This window comes from Lepus europaeus, chromosome 2, assembly GCF_033115175.1.
Source record: "Lepus europaeus isolate LE1 chromosome 2, mLepTim1.pri, whole genome shotgun sequence".
In the NCBI taxonomy this organism is placed as follows: Eukaryota; Metazoa; Chordata; class Mammalia; order Lagomorpha; family Leporidae; genus Lepus; species Lepus europaeus.
The window spans coordinates 16,646,387-16,664,721 of NC_084828.1; the positions used below are offsets into that span (position 1 = coordinate 16,646,387).

The window sequence follows — 18,335 nt, forward strand, 5'->3', positions numbered from 1 at the left end:
GACTTTCTAAGTACCAGCATAAATGTGTTATTTTCCATTCCTTTTCTATTTTTTTCTTGTTTTGCATTTTTTGTCCATGTTTAGGTGAGCTATTAGGAATTCCATTACATATTGTGAATGTTATTATGGAAGAATGACATTTATGTCCACAGATGTAAGTTATTTGGAGAATCTTAAGCACTCGTACTGCAATTACTGAGCACAAACTAGAAAGCTGATATTTTATAAATAATAAACATGCATGTTACTTATGTATCATCTTACCTAGAAGAATGAACTAAAAATTTTGAAGTTCTGAGTGTAACATATAGTTCATACAATAAAATAATTTTTGTGATCCTTCTTTGATTATTCAATGGCTCAAATGCATTGTGAAGAGTGAAAATTACCAGCCAAATATATTTATGAATTTCTTTACATTTTTATTCCTGGTCTTTGACGTTATTTTCTGGGTTAGTGTGTTTCATTAGTGAATTCCATAAAGTCATGTTAAATGCCTATAAGTGTACTGTGTTTTGTCAAATATTTATTGACTGCACTGTTGGATCAGTAAATATATAGTACATGAATCTCTTCTAAATAATAAATAACAAAATCACACTGGAAAAAGATCTGACAGTTCCTTATAAAAGTAAGTATATTGGGCAAATGTTTGGCCTAATGATTAAGACATCCACACCCCAATAGTTCTACATTTTGATCTGGTTCCTGACTCCAGCTTCCTGCTAATGCAGGACCTGAGAAGCATCAGGTGATGGCTCAAGTAGTTGGTTTCCTAGCATTCACATAGGAGACCTGTATTGACTTCCTGACTCAGTTTTGCCTAAACCTGGCTACTGTGAATATTTGGGAAGAGAGGAGTTCTCTCAGTCTATTGCTCTGTCTTCCTAACTCTTAAATAAATTTTTTTTGAAAAAAAACTAAACATAAAGCTACCCCAAACCTGGGTGTTCCACTCTTAGTTTTTTACTCAACAGAAACAAAACATACCTTCAAACAAAGACATGTTCAAAATATGCATAGCAACCTTATTCATAATAGCTCCCTACTGAAAACAATGTAGGTGTTCATCAATAGAAGAGACAAGCAAGCTGTGGTATATCCATATGATAGAATAATGTTCATCAATAAAAAGGAGCTAACTATTGCTACATGTGAAGCATGGATGAATCTCAAAAGAAATGTACTGAGTAAATGAAACTTTCCACAGAAGAATGTATACTGTATGTTTGCATTTCTATGAAATTCTAGAACAGGCAAAACTAATTGATAGTGGGAAAAAATCAGAGACAATTGACTATAGATATGTAGGGTGTTAGGACTGACTAGAAAAGGACATGAGGGCACGTTCCTACCTCATGATATGAGAAGAGAGTTTGGCAAGGCATAAAGACTTTTACTGTTGAATTGGTGATGAGAACATGGGGAAAAAACACAAACATGCACCTAGAGGCAGGGTTAAACATTTATAGCAATGTAAAACTATAGTTGACTATTTGCCTCAGCTGTGAATAGCATTTACATGCACTTATTAATGTAAATACTGAATAGTGATCAAACTAAAATTATGCTATTGAAAGTAGGTGGCACTCTGACCTCAGAATCAGCCCTTAAGGATTCCTGGTCTGGCTGAAAAGCCCATGAGAGCATTTCAGGCATGGAAAACCAAGACACTGTGGCAAAAAAATATCCTACATGAAAGATCTCTGTGAATGAGAGCTCAGTGGAAAAAAGGGGCCATCAAAGAAGGATATACTTTTCTCTGAAAGGAGGAGAGAACTTCCACTTCGCTTATGGCCTTGTCTAAATACTGACAGAGTTTGTGGTCACAAAAGGCTTCCATAGCCTTGGCAGCTCATGGCAAGAGCCTTGGGGATCCCTGAAATCATAAATAAGAGTGTCAATTGTTAAATTAACAACAGAAGTCACTGTGTGCACTTACTCCTCATGTAGGATCTCTGTCTTAACAAGTTCTACTATGAGAATTAACAGCAAAACTTGTTCTCAATCAGTACTTTTAACATTGTGTGTGGGGGGGTGCAAACTGTTGAAATTTTTACTTAGTATAGAGTTGGTCTCCTGTATATAAACATAATTAAAAGTGAATCTTGATGAAGAATGGGATGGGAGAGGGAGTAGGAGATAGGACAGGAGTGGGAGTGGAAGAAAGGATATGAGAGGAAGAACCACTGTATTCCTAAAGTTGTACCTATGAAATTTTCATTCATTAAATAAAAGCTTTTTAAAAAAAAAAGTTGGTGGCATAGGAAAAGTGCCTGTGTGTTATGGCATGAGGGTGCAAGAAGAGAGCCAAATCCTCATCTTCCAAGGTGGGAAGCCAATAGACAATAGCCAAGGCTGAGAAAACAAGTAGTTGTGTAAACACATCTTACAGAAGTGGGTGATTGGCTGGCAATGTGGCACACTAAGCTAATCCTCCGCCTGCGGCATCAGCACTCCGGGTTCCAGTTCCAGTTGGGACGCCAGTTATGTCCCAGTTGCTCCTCTTCCAGGCCAGCTCTCTGCTGTAGCCCAGGAAGGCAGTGGAGGATGGCCCAAGTGCTTGGGCCCTGCACCCACATGGGAGACCAGGAGGAAGCACCTGGCTCCTGGCTTCGGATCAGCTCAGCTCCGGCCATAGCGGACATTTGGAAGATGAACCAACAGAAGGAAGACCTTTCTCTCTGTCTCTCTCTCTCAGTGTCTAACTCTGCCTGTCAAAAACAAAAGGTGGGGGGGTGAGCAGGAGGAGGGCTGAGTCCTGCTGAGTTTTTGGTAACAAACCTTGTAGGACTATCTAACTCTTTAATTTGTATGTATGTAATATTCAGATAAAAATTAAGATGTTTAAAGACTGTTGGCTGGCACCGCAGCTCAATAGGCTAATCCTCCACCTGCGGCACCGGCACCCCAGGTTCTAGACCCAGTTGGGGTGCCAGTCCTGTCCCAGTTGCCCCTCTTCCAGTCCAGCTCTCTGCTCTGGCCCAGGAGTGCAGTGGAAGATGGCCCAAGTGCTTGGGCCTTGCACCCCATGGGAGACCAGGAGAAGCACCTGGCTCCTGGCTTCGGATCAGCATGGTGCGCAGGCCGCAGTGCGCCGGCCGCAGCGGCCATTGGAGGGTGAATCAATGGTAAAGGAAGACCTTTCTCTCTGTCTCTCTCTCTCACTATCCACTCTGCCTGTCAAAATAAATTAATTAATTAATTTTAAAAAAAGACTGTTGATTCACTCTTGCCTAGAGGATAATGTCTTTAATTTGGCATGCAAAACCTTTCATAATATGTCCTCTTCTGCTCTGTGCCCCTCTCATGCCTCCATCCTCCTTGCATTGGGGTACACTGAGCTTCTCTCAGTGTCCTCAAACATGACAGTGGAGGGGACCTTGTGCCTAATTCCACTTTTCCACCAACTTTTTAAAGGTCGTTGGTTTGTGCTCATTGTTTACCACGGGCTGTTGTTATGCTGAGGGGAATATATTCTTAAGACTGGAGCTGGCCGGCGCCGTGGCTTAACAGGCTAATCCTCCGCCTTGCAGCGCCGGCACACCGGGTTCTAGTCCCGGTCGGGGCACCAATCCTGTCCCGGTTGCCCCTCTTCCAGGCCAGCTCTCTGCTGTGGCCAGGGAGTGCAGTGGAGGATGGCCCAAGTGCTTGGGCCCTGCACCCCATGGGAGACCAGGATAAGCACCTGGCTCCTGCCATCGGAACAGCGCGGTGCGCCGGCCGCAGTGCGCTACCGCGGCGGCCATTGGAGGGTGAACCAACGGCAAAAAGGAGGACCTTTTTCTCTGTCTCCCTCTACTATCTACTCTGCCCGTCAAAAAAAAAAAAAAAAGACTGGAGCTGAGCTTCTACAGAAAACAAACAGAGAAGTGAAGAAAAGAGACCGGGCAGAGAAGAGAACCAGAAAATGCCAAAGGGAGATGAGCCCTACTTCCATGAAACATTCAGTAAAATCCACAGCACTCATCAAGCTTTGCATCTATGTATCTGGGCTATGTAAAGAAGTAAGGATTCTGAATTTGAAGTTGATTGTGAAGTAACAAAGACCACCCAGTGGGTATAGTCACAAAGACCAATGGCAAGGAGAACTGCAGCCATCCAGATGAGAAGCAACTAATATGGGAACATTTTGTTGTTCACAGTGGTGGTATTTTCATGATGAAGTCACTGGATCAAATTTTCCCGTTTGATTATCAATTTAAATATATTCAATATTTTCAGATATAAGGTCAAAGGTAAAATGACACAGGGGAGTAGTGTGGTATGGAAATATCTTAGCAATTTGTCTTTTAGTGGAAAAAGTTAATACAACGATCTTAGAGGACTCTAGTTTCAAAAGTGGCATCAAACTCTTTACTATCCTTTTATTTTGGTTCTATAACTCTAATGTAGCTATGCTGAGATGTAACTTGATATCTTTGGGACTCAGTTTCTTTATCTGAAAGGGAAACATATGAAATTTGTATTCTCTAAAGTTCTAAATTCTTTAATTTTATGAGGTAGAGTCAACTCCAAAATGAAAAAAAAAATAATTATCCATAGAATTCCTTCTCTGGTGTTAATTCAGTAAAGAGTTAACTGGTCTGTAATAAACCAAAAATACATTTTACAACAATCGTCAAAAAAAGAACAGAATGAAGATAATCCCTCGTCTTTTTCCTGTTGAAGTCAGTAACCAACACAACCTCCAATTTCCCTGCCAAACCCACTTAGTCATCAGATATTTGGTACCGAGAAAAATCCATTCAGTGTCTGATTATTCCGTGAAACCTGAGAACATCAAGAAAAGTGACAAGGAAGCGATCGTGTTTTGTTCATCAAAACATTTTTCAAATTAAGCCATCACATCCTAAAATAGTGAATGAGAATCACCCATCAGGACTTCTTCCTGAAAGCATGCAAATGCACAATCCTTGTTTAGAAGAGGAGTGTCAATTACTTGTGCAGATACAAAAATGACTAATAGCTAAGGCCTAATAAGACACCTGTCAATTTCCCTTTTTTTAGCTTAGCTACTTTCAATTCATAGGAGTTGGCTGACACAAACAGCATTTTGCTGACAGTTGTATGTGTGTTTGAGCCGTGATAGCATTCAAACCAAAATGGTGTGTCAGATATTTGCAACCACGTCTTAAAAATACATTTTAAGAATTACAGTATTAACCACAAATGAATGGCTGCCCAGCCTCTCAAATGAAATACAGAAATAGCATTGTTAAGTCTGTCAGAGAAGGAAAAGCTTCCCATCACTGCTTTGGCTAAATGGGAATGACGATTTCCTAGAAGAGTCCACAAATAGAAACTGACATTTTCCTGGAATGGAAAAATCCCAAGGAAGGACAGAAGATGATCTCTTTTAGAGATTTTAGAATCTCAGATCTTATCATTTATATCTTCCTTTATCTTACTGTATTGGACAGAAGAAACACATCAATAATCACCGTGTACTTCACAGACGTGTTTGTAACTGAAGTTAGAGTATGCATTATTAAACAGTAAAAGAAAAACATAACCCAATCCAAGCATGGCCATAGTAACAAAGTTAACCCAAACAATTCAAATTAGACAAGTCAGTACTGTGAAGCCTTTGTGGTCTGAGTTCCATGAAATGGAATATATTTATATATCAGGAAATCATTCCTGAGCCTGAAAAGTAGTGCCTCACTTTGAAAAGCCTTCTGGAGGAACCGGTGCTATGGTGGATCTGGTTAAGTTGACACTTTCAGTGACATCTCATATGGGTTAGGTTCAAGTCCTGGCTGCTCCACTTCACATCCAGATCCCTGCTATTGTAGCTAGGAAAGCAGCAGAGGATGGGCCAGGTTCTTGGGCTCCTGCACACATATGGCAGACCAGGAAGAAGAAGCTCCTGGCTCCTGGCTCCTGGCTCAGAACTGGCCCAGCTCTGGCATCGCTGCCATTTAGGAAGTGAATCAGTGGATGGAAGATCTCTCTGTCTCTCCCTCACTCTCTCTCTCTCTCTCTCTCTCTCTGTAACTCTGCCTTTCAAATAAATAAATAAATCTTAAAAAAAAAAAAAAGAAGCCTTTTGGGCTAACAATAGCTAATTCAAACTCCAAATGGTAACATTATTTATATATTTAAATATTTTAAAGAACTTTCAGCAAAGGCTAATTAGCATGCTTTTAGAATTCTCCTTCCAGATTTAGAAACTGAGATTCACAATGAACAAAAAAGACATTCTCTTTTCACTAAGAAAAGATGAATCAGAATGTGAATCAGAATGAAGGCAGCATCATAGTTTGTGCCCACTCTGGATCTTTTGAAGATCTGAAGAAAATTTTGTCAGCCATTGACCAAGAAGGTGTTAATAATTTTCGTTAATGACACATTGAAAACAGAATAATAGTCATTTTAACAACGTCGTCCCAGTTGTGTCTACGTGAGTAGTGAGAAAGAACTGAGGCACATGTGGTTATATTACTAATGTTAAAACTACAGAATTTCTTGTAGGCCATCCAATCATCCATAATTTTTATTTATATTCATCTTTTAAAATATTTAAACTTATAAGTTTTCCTTATATTTTGATGCCAAGATCTCAGTATCATTTACCTATTTAAAATTCATGTGAGATAAGACAAGAATCTCATAGCCTATTCAATGAGAGAATTTGTATCTTGAGGTTTTTTTTTTTTTTTTCTAGTATGCTATAGTATTGTAAATAAAAAACAAATAATAGGGGGCAGGCTTTAGCCTTGAAATTAAAATGCTCATGTTCCATATTGGAGATTCCTGCTAATGCAGACCTTGGGAGACAGGAGGTTGTGGCCCAAATAATTGGGCTCCTGCTACCCAGACTGAATTCCTGGCTCCCACTTTGGGTCAGGTCCAGCCCCAGCCACTGATGGCATTTGGAAAGTGAACCAGCAGATAGGAACAAAAGTTTTATGTATGTGTGTGTGTGTGTGTGTCTGCTCCTCAAATAAATAAAAATTTTGAAAATGTTTTTAAAAACAAAAATAAGAAACTGAAAACTGGGGCTGATGTTGTGGCACAGTGAGTTAAGCAGCCAACAGTCTACAATACTGGCATCCCATAAGGGCTCCCATTCTTGTCCCAGCTGATCCAGTTCTGATCCAGCTGTCTGCTAATGCCCTGGGAATGCAGCGGAATATGGCCCATATGCTTGGACCCCTGCCACCTACGTGGAAGACCTGAATGAACAACCTGGCCCAGCCCTGCTTGTTGTGGCCAATTGGGAAGTATATCAGCAGACAGAAGATCAAGCTTTTCCTATCTCTCCCTCTCTCTCTGTAATTCTGTATTTCAAATAAAAAAAATACTGAAACTACATGCTACCACATCTAGTGCTGCTCATGGAACCTAGAAAACTATTTGAAAATGCTGGTTGGTTGAATGAGCTTTGCAAAGAAAGCAGAAAAGTATCCAGAAATAAATATGCAAAGACCTGTAGAACAGAGTTTAAGCCTTGCATTACCACCAACTCACTGTGTTACCCTGAACTAGTAATAAGCCTTTAGGTTCCCAGATTACTCAACTGTCATTGTTTTAGATTTCACTAACATTTGCATCATTTGCTTATGTCCCAGTCACTACTTTAAGGGCTTTAAATCTAATAATTCGGGCCGGCGCCATGGCTCACTGGGCTAATCCTCCGCCTGCGGCGCCGGCACCCTGGGTTCTAGTCCCTGTTGGGGCACCGGATTCTGTCCCGGTTACTCCTCTTCCAGTCCAGCTCTCTGCTATGGCCTGGGAGTGCAGTGGAGGATGGCCCAAGTTCTTGGGCCCTGCACCCACATGGGAGACCAGGAGAAGCATCTGGCTCCTGGCTTTGGATCAGTGCAGTGTGCCGGCCGCAGCGCCCATTGAGGGGTGAACCAACGGAAAAAGGAAGACCTTTCTCTCTCTCTCTCTCTCTCTCTCTCACTGTCCACTCTGCCTGTCAAAAAAAATCTAATAATTCATTAATCTGCACAACAACCCTATGTGCAGAACCAGCTTCCTGGTCAGTGGTACAGAGCCTCACGCTCAGAACGGTCCCACAATTGATTTAATGCTCTGCTGCCACCATCTTCAAACTTAAAAAAGGAACAGGCAAATTATGTAGCTAGTTCTGTCAATTGAGAATTATTATATGCTGATTCTACAGAAGGGGAAACTGAGGCAAAGAGAGGTTAAGTAAGTTTCCCAAGGTCAAAAATGTAGTCAGATTTCACACCAGCACATAACTGTGACCACTCAGCTCCTCTAAACTCAGGGGAGATCTTAGAAACCACTATTGCTGAATTCGCTGAGAGTTCCACAATTCCAACTAAGGTCCTTTACTAAAAAGAATCTTGATTTCACTCTTCCCTCTTTCCATAAATGCTTTTTATAGATGCAGCAGTGCCGGGATAAAGAAAAAGAGAGATTGCATTCACAAACAAGCCAAATTTGAAAAAAGAACTGCTTAGCTAAATGAAAGGTGAGAGGGTTTTAACTGGTTGTGACAGGGACTTAGCTATTTAAATGACAAGCTAAACAGGATATCTTTGAGGTTATTTCAGATGCTGATCCCCAAATAAGAGCTTTTAGGAGTAGAATTCAGAACCCTACAAGGGGAAGACCAAGTTAGCCAGGAATGGAGAGGCCACAGCAGAGGTGGGACACATCAAAGAAGGCATTCTGCACTGCCTTTTATAGATGTGGAAACAGCCCAACTGCACTGCTGTCCAATAGACAAACCTAAATAAAAGGCTTGCATCAGCTGAGATCAAACACTCAAGAAGAGAGGCTGGCATCGTGGCATAGTGGGTAAAGCCGCCGCCTGCAATACTGGCGTCCTATGTGGGCCCTGATTTGAGTCCTGGATTCTCCACTTCCAATCCAGCTCCCTGCTAATGTGGTTAGGAAAGCAGCAGAAGATGGCTCAACTGCTTGGGCCCCTGCACCCACATGGGAGACCTGGATAAGGTTCCTGGCTCCTGGCTTGGGCCTGGCCCAGCCCTGGCCATTGCAGTCATTTAGATGGAGTGAATCTGTGGTTGAAAAATATCTCTCTCTCTCTCTCTCTCTCTTTCTTTGTCTGTCTTTCTGTGTGTGTGTGTGTGTGTGAATAAAACTCTTCCTTTCAAATAAATTAAATAAATCTTTTTAAAAAAATACTCAAGAGTCAAGATTTCCTGAGGGTTCTGAGTCAAGCCCCTGTGGAGAGAAGGATTTGGCCTCCAGGGGCTCTCAGAGTTTCTTGTCAAACCCTTTCCACAGCCTCCTTCTGCCGAAAGAAATCCTGGTTGATTCACTTTGACTAAAATCTACCAGCCCCAGTGAATTGATGATGTACAATGTTCTTCAGTAATCCAGGGCCTACTCTGTATCACATCGGCTCTGAGAGTTCTTATACCATTATTACTTGCTATCACTTAGGTTTCCATCTACACTCTGCTTTTGAATTTTAAAAATCAAAATAAGGGCCAGCGCCGTGGCGCAGTAGGTTAATCCTCCGCCTGTGGTGCTGGCATCCCATATGGACCTTGGTTCTAGTCCCGGCTGCTGCTCTTCCAGTCTGGCTCTCTGCTGTGGCCTGGGAATGCAGTAGAGGATGACCCAAGTCCTTGGGCCCCTGCACCCACGTGGGAGACCAGGAATAAGCATCTGGCTCCTGGCTTCGCATCGGCGCAGTTTCGGCCATTGTGGCCCTTTGGGGAATGAACCAATGGAAGGAAGACCTTTCTCTCTGTCTTTCCCTCTCACTGTCTGTACCTCTAGCTCTCAAATAAATAAATAAAAATAAAACTCTTTTGTTTTATTCACTGCAAATTGAACTTCCAGATGCAGGTCAATGATAAAGCCACCCAGATTTGTGCCAAAATGTGACCTCCAAAAAGAACCATGGAAAATGCTATTCTAAACCAACTGCATTATTCATTGTCTAATGCTCTTGCCCAGTGCAGACCAAAATCATGTGAGCAACACTGAAAAGAACCAGTAATTGATGATGTGATGAGCATTGTATGAAAGAGTGGTTTAAAAGAATCTTAGAGGGGCCGGCACTGTGATGCTGTGATGTAGTAGGCTAAGCTTCTTCCTGGGGTGCCCCATTCCATATGGATGCTGATTCATGTCCCAGCTGCTCCTCTTCCAATCCATCTCTTAGTGATGGCCTGGGAAAGCAGTAGAAGATTGCCCAAGAGCTTGGGCCCTTGCACTTGTGTGGGAGACCCAGAGGAAGTTCCTGACTCCCTGCTTCCGATCAGCTCAGCTCCAGCTGTTGCAGCCTTTTGGGAAGTGAATCAGTGGAGGAAAGACCTTTCTCTCTGTCTCTCCCTCTCTCTCCGTAACTCTACCTCTCAAATAAATAAATAAAATATTTTTTTAAAAAAAAGAATCTTAAGAGTTCTCTGCTAAAATGGCATGCTTTTGATTAAATTTAAAAAGTCAGCTTTTCTGATTAACCAATAAGGACCTCTATGTCTTACAATATTTCAACAGTTAGCCTACTCCAGTCTCCTTGGGTGGTTCCTGAACTGTCTCCCTGCTCAGAACTACCAAGAACAGCTTAGGCCTCCCAAAGTGCCTTTCCTAATCCCAAATCCATTCTGCACTTATCTGTTGTAGGACAACCTGTCCAGCCAATCTGGCCTGCGATTTCTTTCAATGGCATCACTGCTCTTTGTCAGAAACACTAACACTAAAAGAACAAAGAAGATGCCCCCTTTGAAAACGTGGTTGGCAGAAGGAAAGCATGGAAGGATTTTGTCTCACTTTGACTTATCAAGACTTAAGAAATCTGCAACCACACAGTGCATGGTCTATATTAGCGTTACTTTACTATAGCAGGAAACTCTTGAACAGGAAGATGTTGTTGCAAATAACTTGGGCATTTCAGAAAATTCCCATAAATTCATTTATATAAACACTAAGCTACAAACTAGTCCTCATTACAGTAACTACCCTCTTCTTAGAATAACACATCCATCAAATGACTGTTTATGCTTCATGACTAGTTTCACAATTCTATGTCCCCAGTCCTGAACGATCATATAAAAAGCTTTGCCCAGTTACAGTTAACCTCCGCCACATTGAAAGACACATCTGAAATCAGACCCTATATATATGTCACCTTTGTGTTCCTGTTACTTGGACTCTGCTATGTTCTATCAACATTCTGAAATTTGGAAGTCTTCTTGAGTCAGTAACCAACACCTTTCTTTCCATTACCAACTCCAACTCTTTTATTTCCTTTGATCACACAAATACCACACAATAAGCAGCCGGATGCAAAGCAGATCTTAGGCTCAGGAGTTGCAGAGGAGAAAAATGAGGCAAAACTTTCTTGCTAGTGAGTTGAGAGAGGACCTAGAGAATAGCACTACAGGGGCCAGCATTGTAGAGTAGCAGGTTAAGCCACCTCCTGCAACACCAGCATCCCATAGGATCCTGGCTGTGGTCTGGCCCAGCCCTGGCCATTGCAGCCATTTGGGGAGTGAACCAGCAGATGGAAGATCACATTCTCTGTCTCTCCCTCCCTTTCTCTCTCCATAACTCTGCCTTTCAAATAAATAAATAAATCTTAAAATAAAGAATAGCACTGGTTGGGGCACCGGATTCTATCCCGGTTGCCCCTCTTCCAGGCCAGCTCTCTGCTATGGCCTGGGAAGGCCGTGGAGGATGGCCCAGGTCCTTGGGCCCTGCACCCGCATGGGAGACCAGGAGAAGCACCTGGCTCCTGGCTTTGGATCAGCAAGATGCGCCGGCCACAGCAGCGATTGGAGGGTGAACCAACGGCAAAAAGGAAGACCTTTCTCTCTGTCTCTCTCTCTCTCACTATCCACTCTGCCTGTCAAAAAAAAAAAAAAAGAATAGTGCTGAAGAGTTCAACTAGACTGGTATAAATCTGTGGACTCCTAGAGAAATGGTCTCTTGTCTCCTTCAAGGGGTGAACTAAACCGTCCCTGACCTTGAAGCTGAGAAAATGTGAGAAAAAAAGAACCTAATTGTTCCTGCAGGTGTCTCCAAAATGGATTTGTACCTGCCCGTGTCTTTTCTGGCTTCCAGTGAGACTTAGCTGCCACCACTTGAAGATCCAATAAGCAGACAGACACCACAGTGAGTGGTCAAAGACAAATACACACACTTATGTGAGGAGATTCAGCAGTCAGAGACAGAAAATAATTGGCTTATTCATATTTGGTGAATGCCAAGAGAAACAGAGATGAAGGAGAATGCCTAGGGGAAAACAATGAAAGAAGTCCAAAATCAGATTCCAAACAATCTGGAACTAAAAATTAGAAAATTTCAAAGTGACATTGTAGGAGATGAGTAGGAGGAAAGGAAGGCCATGTTGGAACACAAATAGTAGTGTCAAATATTTAGTGGAATAAATATCTTAAAGCATAAAGCAAAAATAGAAATGGAAATCATAAAGGAAAAGAATTTTGAGGGAAAATGACTATAATCTACAAATCTTAACTTACAGCATAACTCATAATAAAGGTTCCAAGGCACATAGGAAGATGAAAAGTGGAAAAAGAGGGGGTTGGCACTGTGGCATAGCAGATTAAAAAGCTGTTCCCTGCAGTGTGGGCATCCCATATGGGCGCCGGTTTGAGTCCCGGCTGCTCCACTTCCAATCCAGCTCTCTGCTATGGCCTGGGGAAAGCAATAGAAGATGGCCCAAGTCCTTGGGTCCCTGCATCCACATGAGAGACCTGGAAGAAGCTCCTGACGCCTGGTTTCAGATCAGCATAGCTCCAGCCCCTGCGGCCATCTGGAGAATGAACCAGCAGATGGAAGATATCTCTTTCTCTCTCTCTCTCTCTCTCTCTCTCTCTCTCTCTCTCTGCTTCTGCCTCTCTGTAACTCTGCCTTCAAATGAACAAATATATATTTTAAAAAAAGAGGAAAAAGAAATGAGATAGAATGATAGCAGGTAGATAGATAGATAGGAGATAAATGAGACAGGTAGATAGATAGACAGATAATACAATGTCACTCCAAAAGTTTGTGGAAAAGGGAATTAAAAGATAAGATTATTTTGGTACATAAAATATTTGAAACCCATTCATAGTTTTCACACTATGAATTTTCCATCAACTCTTTGAAAACTCCTCCTTTTGGGCCGGTGCTGTGGTGTAGTGTGTAAAGCTGGCACCTGCAGTACTGGCATCCCATATGGGCATCAGTTTGAGTCCTGGCTGCTCCACTTCCATTGCAGCTCTCTGCTATGGCCCAGGAAAGCAAAAAACTGCTCAAGTCCTTGGGCTCTTGAACCCACATGGGAGACCTAGAAGAAGCTCTTGGATCCTGACTTCGAATCAGCTCAGCTCTGGCTGTTGCAGCCATTTGGGGAGTGAACCAGCGATGGAAGGTCTCTCTCTATCTCTCTCTCTCTCTGCCTCTTCCTCTCTGTAACTCTGCCTTTCAAATAATAAATAAATAAATATTTTAAAAAAGGAAAGAAAACACCCCCTTTATGAATATACATGTATACATACCTTAATAATATATATAAATGAAGAATTATATAATACCCAGGAATGTCTACAAAAATGCTAATAAGTTAATATTTATTTTTAATACTTATGACATGATGGAACCTGTATCTTTCAGATATTTTTCATGTAGTAACTAATTGAACCTCAACAAAATCCCTCTGAGGATGCATTAACCCATATTGTAAAAGAGGAAATTGAAGAACTAAGTGATTAAGTAACTGACTCATAGTCACAAAATCAGGAAGCAGCAGAATTCCAACCCAGGAAATCTAGCTCTAGATCCAAAGCTATTAAGCAAAATATCCCTGGATTGTTTTCAAACAAGGACACCTAAGAAGAAATAAACTTTAAGGAGAAATTCTAAACAGAGACCAAATCAAAAACTCTCAACTGTTTCATCCAGGTATTGGAGTTAAGATTTAATATTGTGGCATTAGAATTGAGTTTAAAGTTCCAAAGCTGTCTAATTTGCAGGAATCAGAGTACATTTTTCTGTTGAAGTCAGCTAATCAAGATGAGAAGGAAACATGCTGAAGTATATAATCAAAGGGGAAGTTCTCTCCTCCCTTCAGAGAAAGGCACCTCCTTCTTTGATGGCCCATTCTTTCCACTGGAATCTCACTCACAGAGATATTTCATTTAGGTCATTTTTTGCCACAGTGTCTTGGCTTTCCATGCCTGAGAAACTCTCATGGGGTTTTTATCCAGATTCAAATTCCCTAAGGGCTGATTCTGAGGCCAGAGTGCTGTTTAGGGCATTTGCCACTCTATAGTTTGCTGTGTATCCTGTTTCCCATGTTGGATCATTCTCTCCTTTTTAATTCTATCAGTTATTATTAGAAGACACTGGCCTTATTTATGTGATCCCTTTGACACTTAATCCTATCTTTATGATTAATTATGAACTTAAAGTGATCACTTTAACTAGTAAGATGCTAGCTCCCTATGCTTAAGAAAGAGCCTAAAACCAAGGATTACAAGACACCCAAGTAACATAGAAAACAGAAACAAAATAAAACAAAAATCCACTTGAGAAACAAGGTGTTTAGCCTAGAAGTTAAGATGCCTGCATCTTACATTGATTTGGTTTTGATTTTAAACTCTGGCTCTTGAGTGCAACAATCTCATAACACAGTTCATTGGACTGTTTACCACTTTCTCTAGAGCCAGTCTGAGGTGAAACTATTTGTATAAATTCAGTTTATCCCATGGGCCAGCACTGTGGCTCACTTGGTTAATCCTCTGCCTCCGGCACCAGCATCCCATATGGGCACCGGGTTCTAGTCCCGGTTGCTCCTCTTCCAGTCCAGCTCTCTGCTGTGGCCTGGGAAGGCAGTGGAGGATGGCCCAAGTGCTTGGGCCCCTGCACCAACATGGGAGACCAGGAGGAAGCACCTGGCTCCTGGCTTCAGATCGGCTCAGCTCCGTAGCGGCCATTTGGAAGATGAACCAACAGAAGGAAGACCTTTCTCTCTGTCTCTCTCTCTCTCACACTGTTTATCTGTCAAAAAAAATTCAGTTTATCCCAAAATGATGAGTGATTTTCACTTATAGATGTACGGGGGGCTTTCAGAAAGTTCATGGAAAATGGAATTAAAAGATAAAAATAAAAATGTGAAAAAGGCTCCTCCCTATGTCCACAGCTACAAGATTTGACTACTGAAGGAATCGAGAAATGGGAGCTAGGGGAGGGGAGAAAACAGGCATCCTCACCCAGGCCCCGACAATTATCATTACTTATAAATGGGATGATGAATGAGGCTTCTGTGCTCTCATCAAGGGAGGATAAGAATATCTGCCTGGCAGGAAGACACAAAGGAGCAGCACAGGAATAGAATTCTCCAACTAAGAAAGAATAATTCATGGCCTCTTGGGAACTACTTTTTCTAGAATCAGAAAATTGCTTGGGCCCAGCCTAGATTGAATCAAAGTTCAAGTTGAACTTTGGAATTCTAACCAAAGCGGTCATGTATTGTTTTTTGTTTTAATTATTTTTACACTATCTGAGTTGACTGGACACTGTCAAATTACTTATTTCATTTGACCCCTTTAAACATAGTGTAGTTTGTTCTACTGCAATAATAAGATAAATAACAACAACACTTTTGCTTTATTTTGCACTTTACAAAACATCTCGTGATTTCTCTTTGGCACTCTCAACCGCCATGGGTAATGGCACCAGCAATGCAAAGATTATGAGAATGATACTTATTGGACAAAGGAGGCTACTGAGATGCAGAAGCAAGAGTGACTTGTCAAGCATACCCTGGTGCTTAAAGGTAGACTGCAATTCACATTCAATTTTTCTATGGTTACATTCAGAATTGCTATAAGTACAGAGAAACATGTTGTTTTTTATATGCTTCTGATGGGGGTGCTGATAAGGATGAAGTTCCTGAAGTATAAACTGGCTTAAGTACATGTTTCAGTCATCTCAGGCTGCCATAATAAAATGACATAGACCAAGGGCTTAATTTATTTCTCATAGCTATGGGCTATGAGAAAGTCCAAAATCAAGAATATTTCCTATGAGGAAGTCCAAAATCAAGATACTGGCTGATTTGCTGCCTGTTGAGGGCCCTCTTCCTGGGTTGCAGATGGCTGCCTTCCTGCTGCTTCCTCCCAACCTCTTTGTGCACCAAGAAAGCAAATTCCCTGGTGTCTCTTCTTGTAAGGAAACTTATCATATTAGTTATGAGCTTATGATCTATCTCCAAAAGCAGTCACATTGAGGGATAGCCCTTCGAGATATGAATGGAGAGGGGGATGTGGACACAAACATTCAGGTCATAACGTTATGCATTCCCTTTGAACTAGTAATCACTCTGTAGGCAAACTAACTAGATAATAATTAAACTCATTTGAGACCGGCGCTGTGGCATAGTGGGTAAAGCCTCCACCTGCAGTGCCGGCATCCTATATGGGCACCAGTTCGAGTCCCGGCTGCTCCTCTTCAGATCCAGCTCTCTGCAATGGCCTGGGAAGATGGCCCGGAAGTAGCTCCTGGCTCCTGGCCATTACAGCCAACTGGGGAGTGAACCACTGGATGGAAGACCTCTCTCTCTCTTTTTTTCTCTCTTTCTCTCTCTGCCTCTCCTCTCTCTGTGTAACTTTGACTTTCAAATAAAAATAAATATATTTTTTTAAAAGATATTATCTGGCTGGTGCCGTGGCTCACTAGGCTAATCCTCTGCCTGCAGTGCCAGCATTCCAGGTTCTAGTCCCAATTGGGACGCTGGATTCTGTCCCGGTTGCTCCTCTTCCAGGCCAGCTCTCTGCTGTGGCCCGGGAAGGCAGTGGAGGATGGCCCAAGTACTTGGGCCCTGCACCCACATGGGAGACCAGGAGGAAGCACCTGGCTCCTGGCTTCGGATCGGTGCAATGCGCCAGCCATAGCGGCCATTTGGGGGTGTGAACCAACAGAAGGAAGACCTTTCTCTCTGTGTGTGTCTCTCTCTCACTGTCTAACTCTGCCTGTCAAAAAAATAAAAAATATTATCAATAGACATGAAAAGAATGCACAATAGAAATAACTGAACCAACAGACATTCATCTTCTCATAAAACAACAGATTCAGGGGGCGGGTTGTTTGATTGGTTAATTCAGCAGTTCCATAAAGTCCGGGCATTTTTTTTTAAGATTTATTTATTTATTTAAAAGAGTTACACAGAGACAGAAGGAAAGGCAGAGAGAGAGAAAGAGAGAGGTCTTCCATCTGCTAGTTCACTCCCCAGTTGGCCGCAATGGCTGGAGCTGTGCCAATCCAAAGCCAGGAGCCAGAGCCTCTTCTGGGTCTCCCATGTGCATGCAGGGGCCCAAGGACTTGGCCCATTCTCTACTGCTTTCCCAGGACACAGCAGAGAGCTGAATCAGAAGTGGAGGAGCTGGGACTCGAACCAGTGCCCATATAGGATGCTGGAACTGCAGGCAGCAGCTTTACACTCGACACCACAGTGCCGGCCCCAGGGCATGGTTTTAGCTTCCCTGTTTCACAACTTTATTTCCTCATGGTGTCAAGATGGCTGCTCCAGTTGTACATACTGCATCTCTGAATGACAACTTTCAAAGGCATGTGCAAGCTCCTAAGGTAGAAAATATTTCCCAGAAGCCCTCAGAAGTTTTCCCCAGAGCTGGTGACATGTCTACTCTCACAACAAAAAGAAATAGGATTATTGGGCTCTCGAGGCTATGACCACACATCTGGGCTGCATCTGGCTTGAGAAGGGCATGTCTTTTTCTTTAGAAGTGCCTCTTTTTTGGCTCACAAGGGAAGTTTTAGCCTTGCAGAACCCTGCACTACTCTGAGACAGGTACTTTTCCCCATTTGAGCCCAGGCTTGATGCTAGCTAGAGCCTGGAGACGAGGCGTGAGGTCTGTGGATCCCAATTCTGGGAAGAAAAGTCTGAGAAACAAGCGAGGCCTTCCTAGGGTCTCATTTTGTCTCCTTTAGCAATATTCTAAAGAAGAGAATTCATCAGGAAAAGAATTTCTTTTGATCCTACTTGAAAATGGAATCTGCCTCCATTTGGTCCTTTGCCAACAGTCAGATGGCAGGACCATCTGCATCCCCTCTAGCCAAGAAGTAACCCCGAACAGGGCTCATCCGCAGTCCCACGCAGCATGGGTAGGCAATATAAAGTACACCTGAATGTCACCACTCTTCCTCCCTGCTGGCCCTTCCAAGCAGTCTTCCACAACAAGATCTGTGGAGGTGGCGAACCTTTATTCTGCCAAGGGCCATCTGGATATGTATAATATTCATGGGCCACCCAAAATCAACTTAAGAATTAGCTTGATATAGATTTATTGAATTTTGAGTCCCACCTGAGGTTGCCTTGGCAGGGCTAAGACAAAATGACTTTGTAGACCTTA

At 42.3% G+C, this 18,335-nt stretch overlaps 1 protein-coding gene across 4 annotated transcripts in view; it reads right to left on the bottom strand.

Annotated features, from left to right (window-relative positions):
- Positions 1 to 18,335, bottom strand: part of MAP3K7CL (MAP3K7 C-terminal like) — a 133,256-nt gene that overhangs the window by 63,632 nt on the left and 51,289 nt on the right. The window lies entirely within an intron of this gene.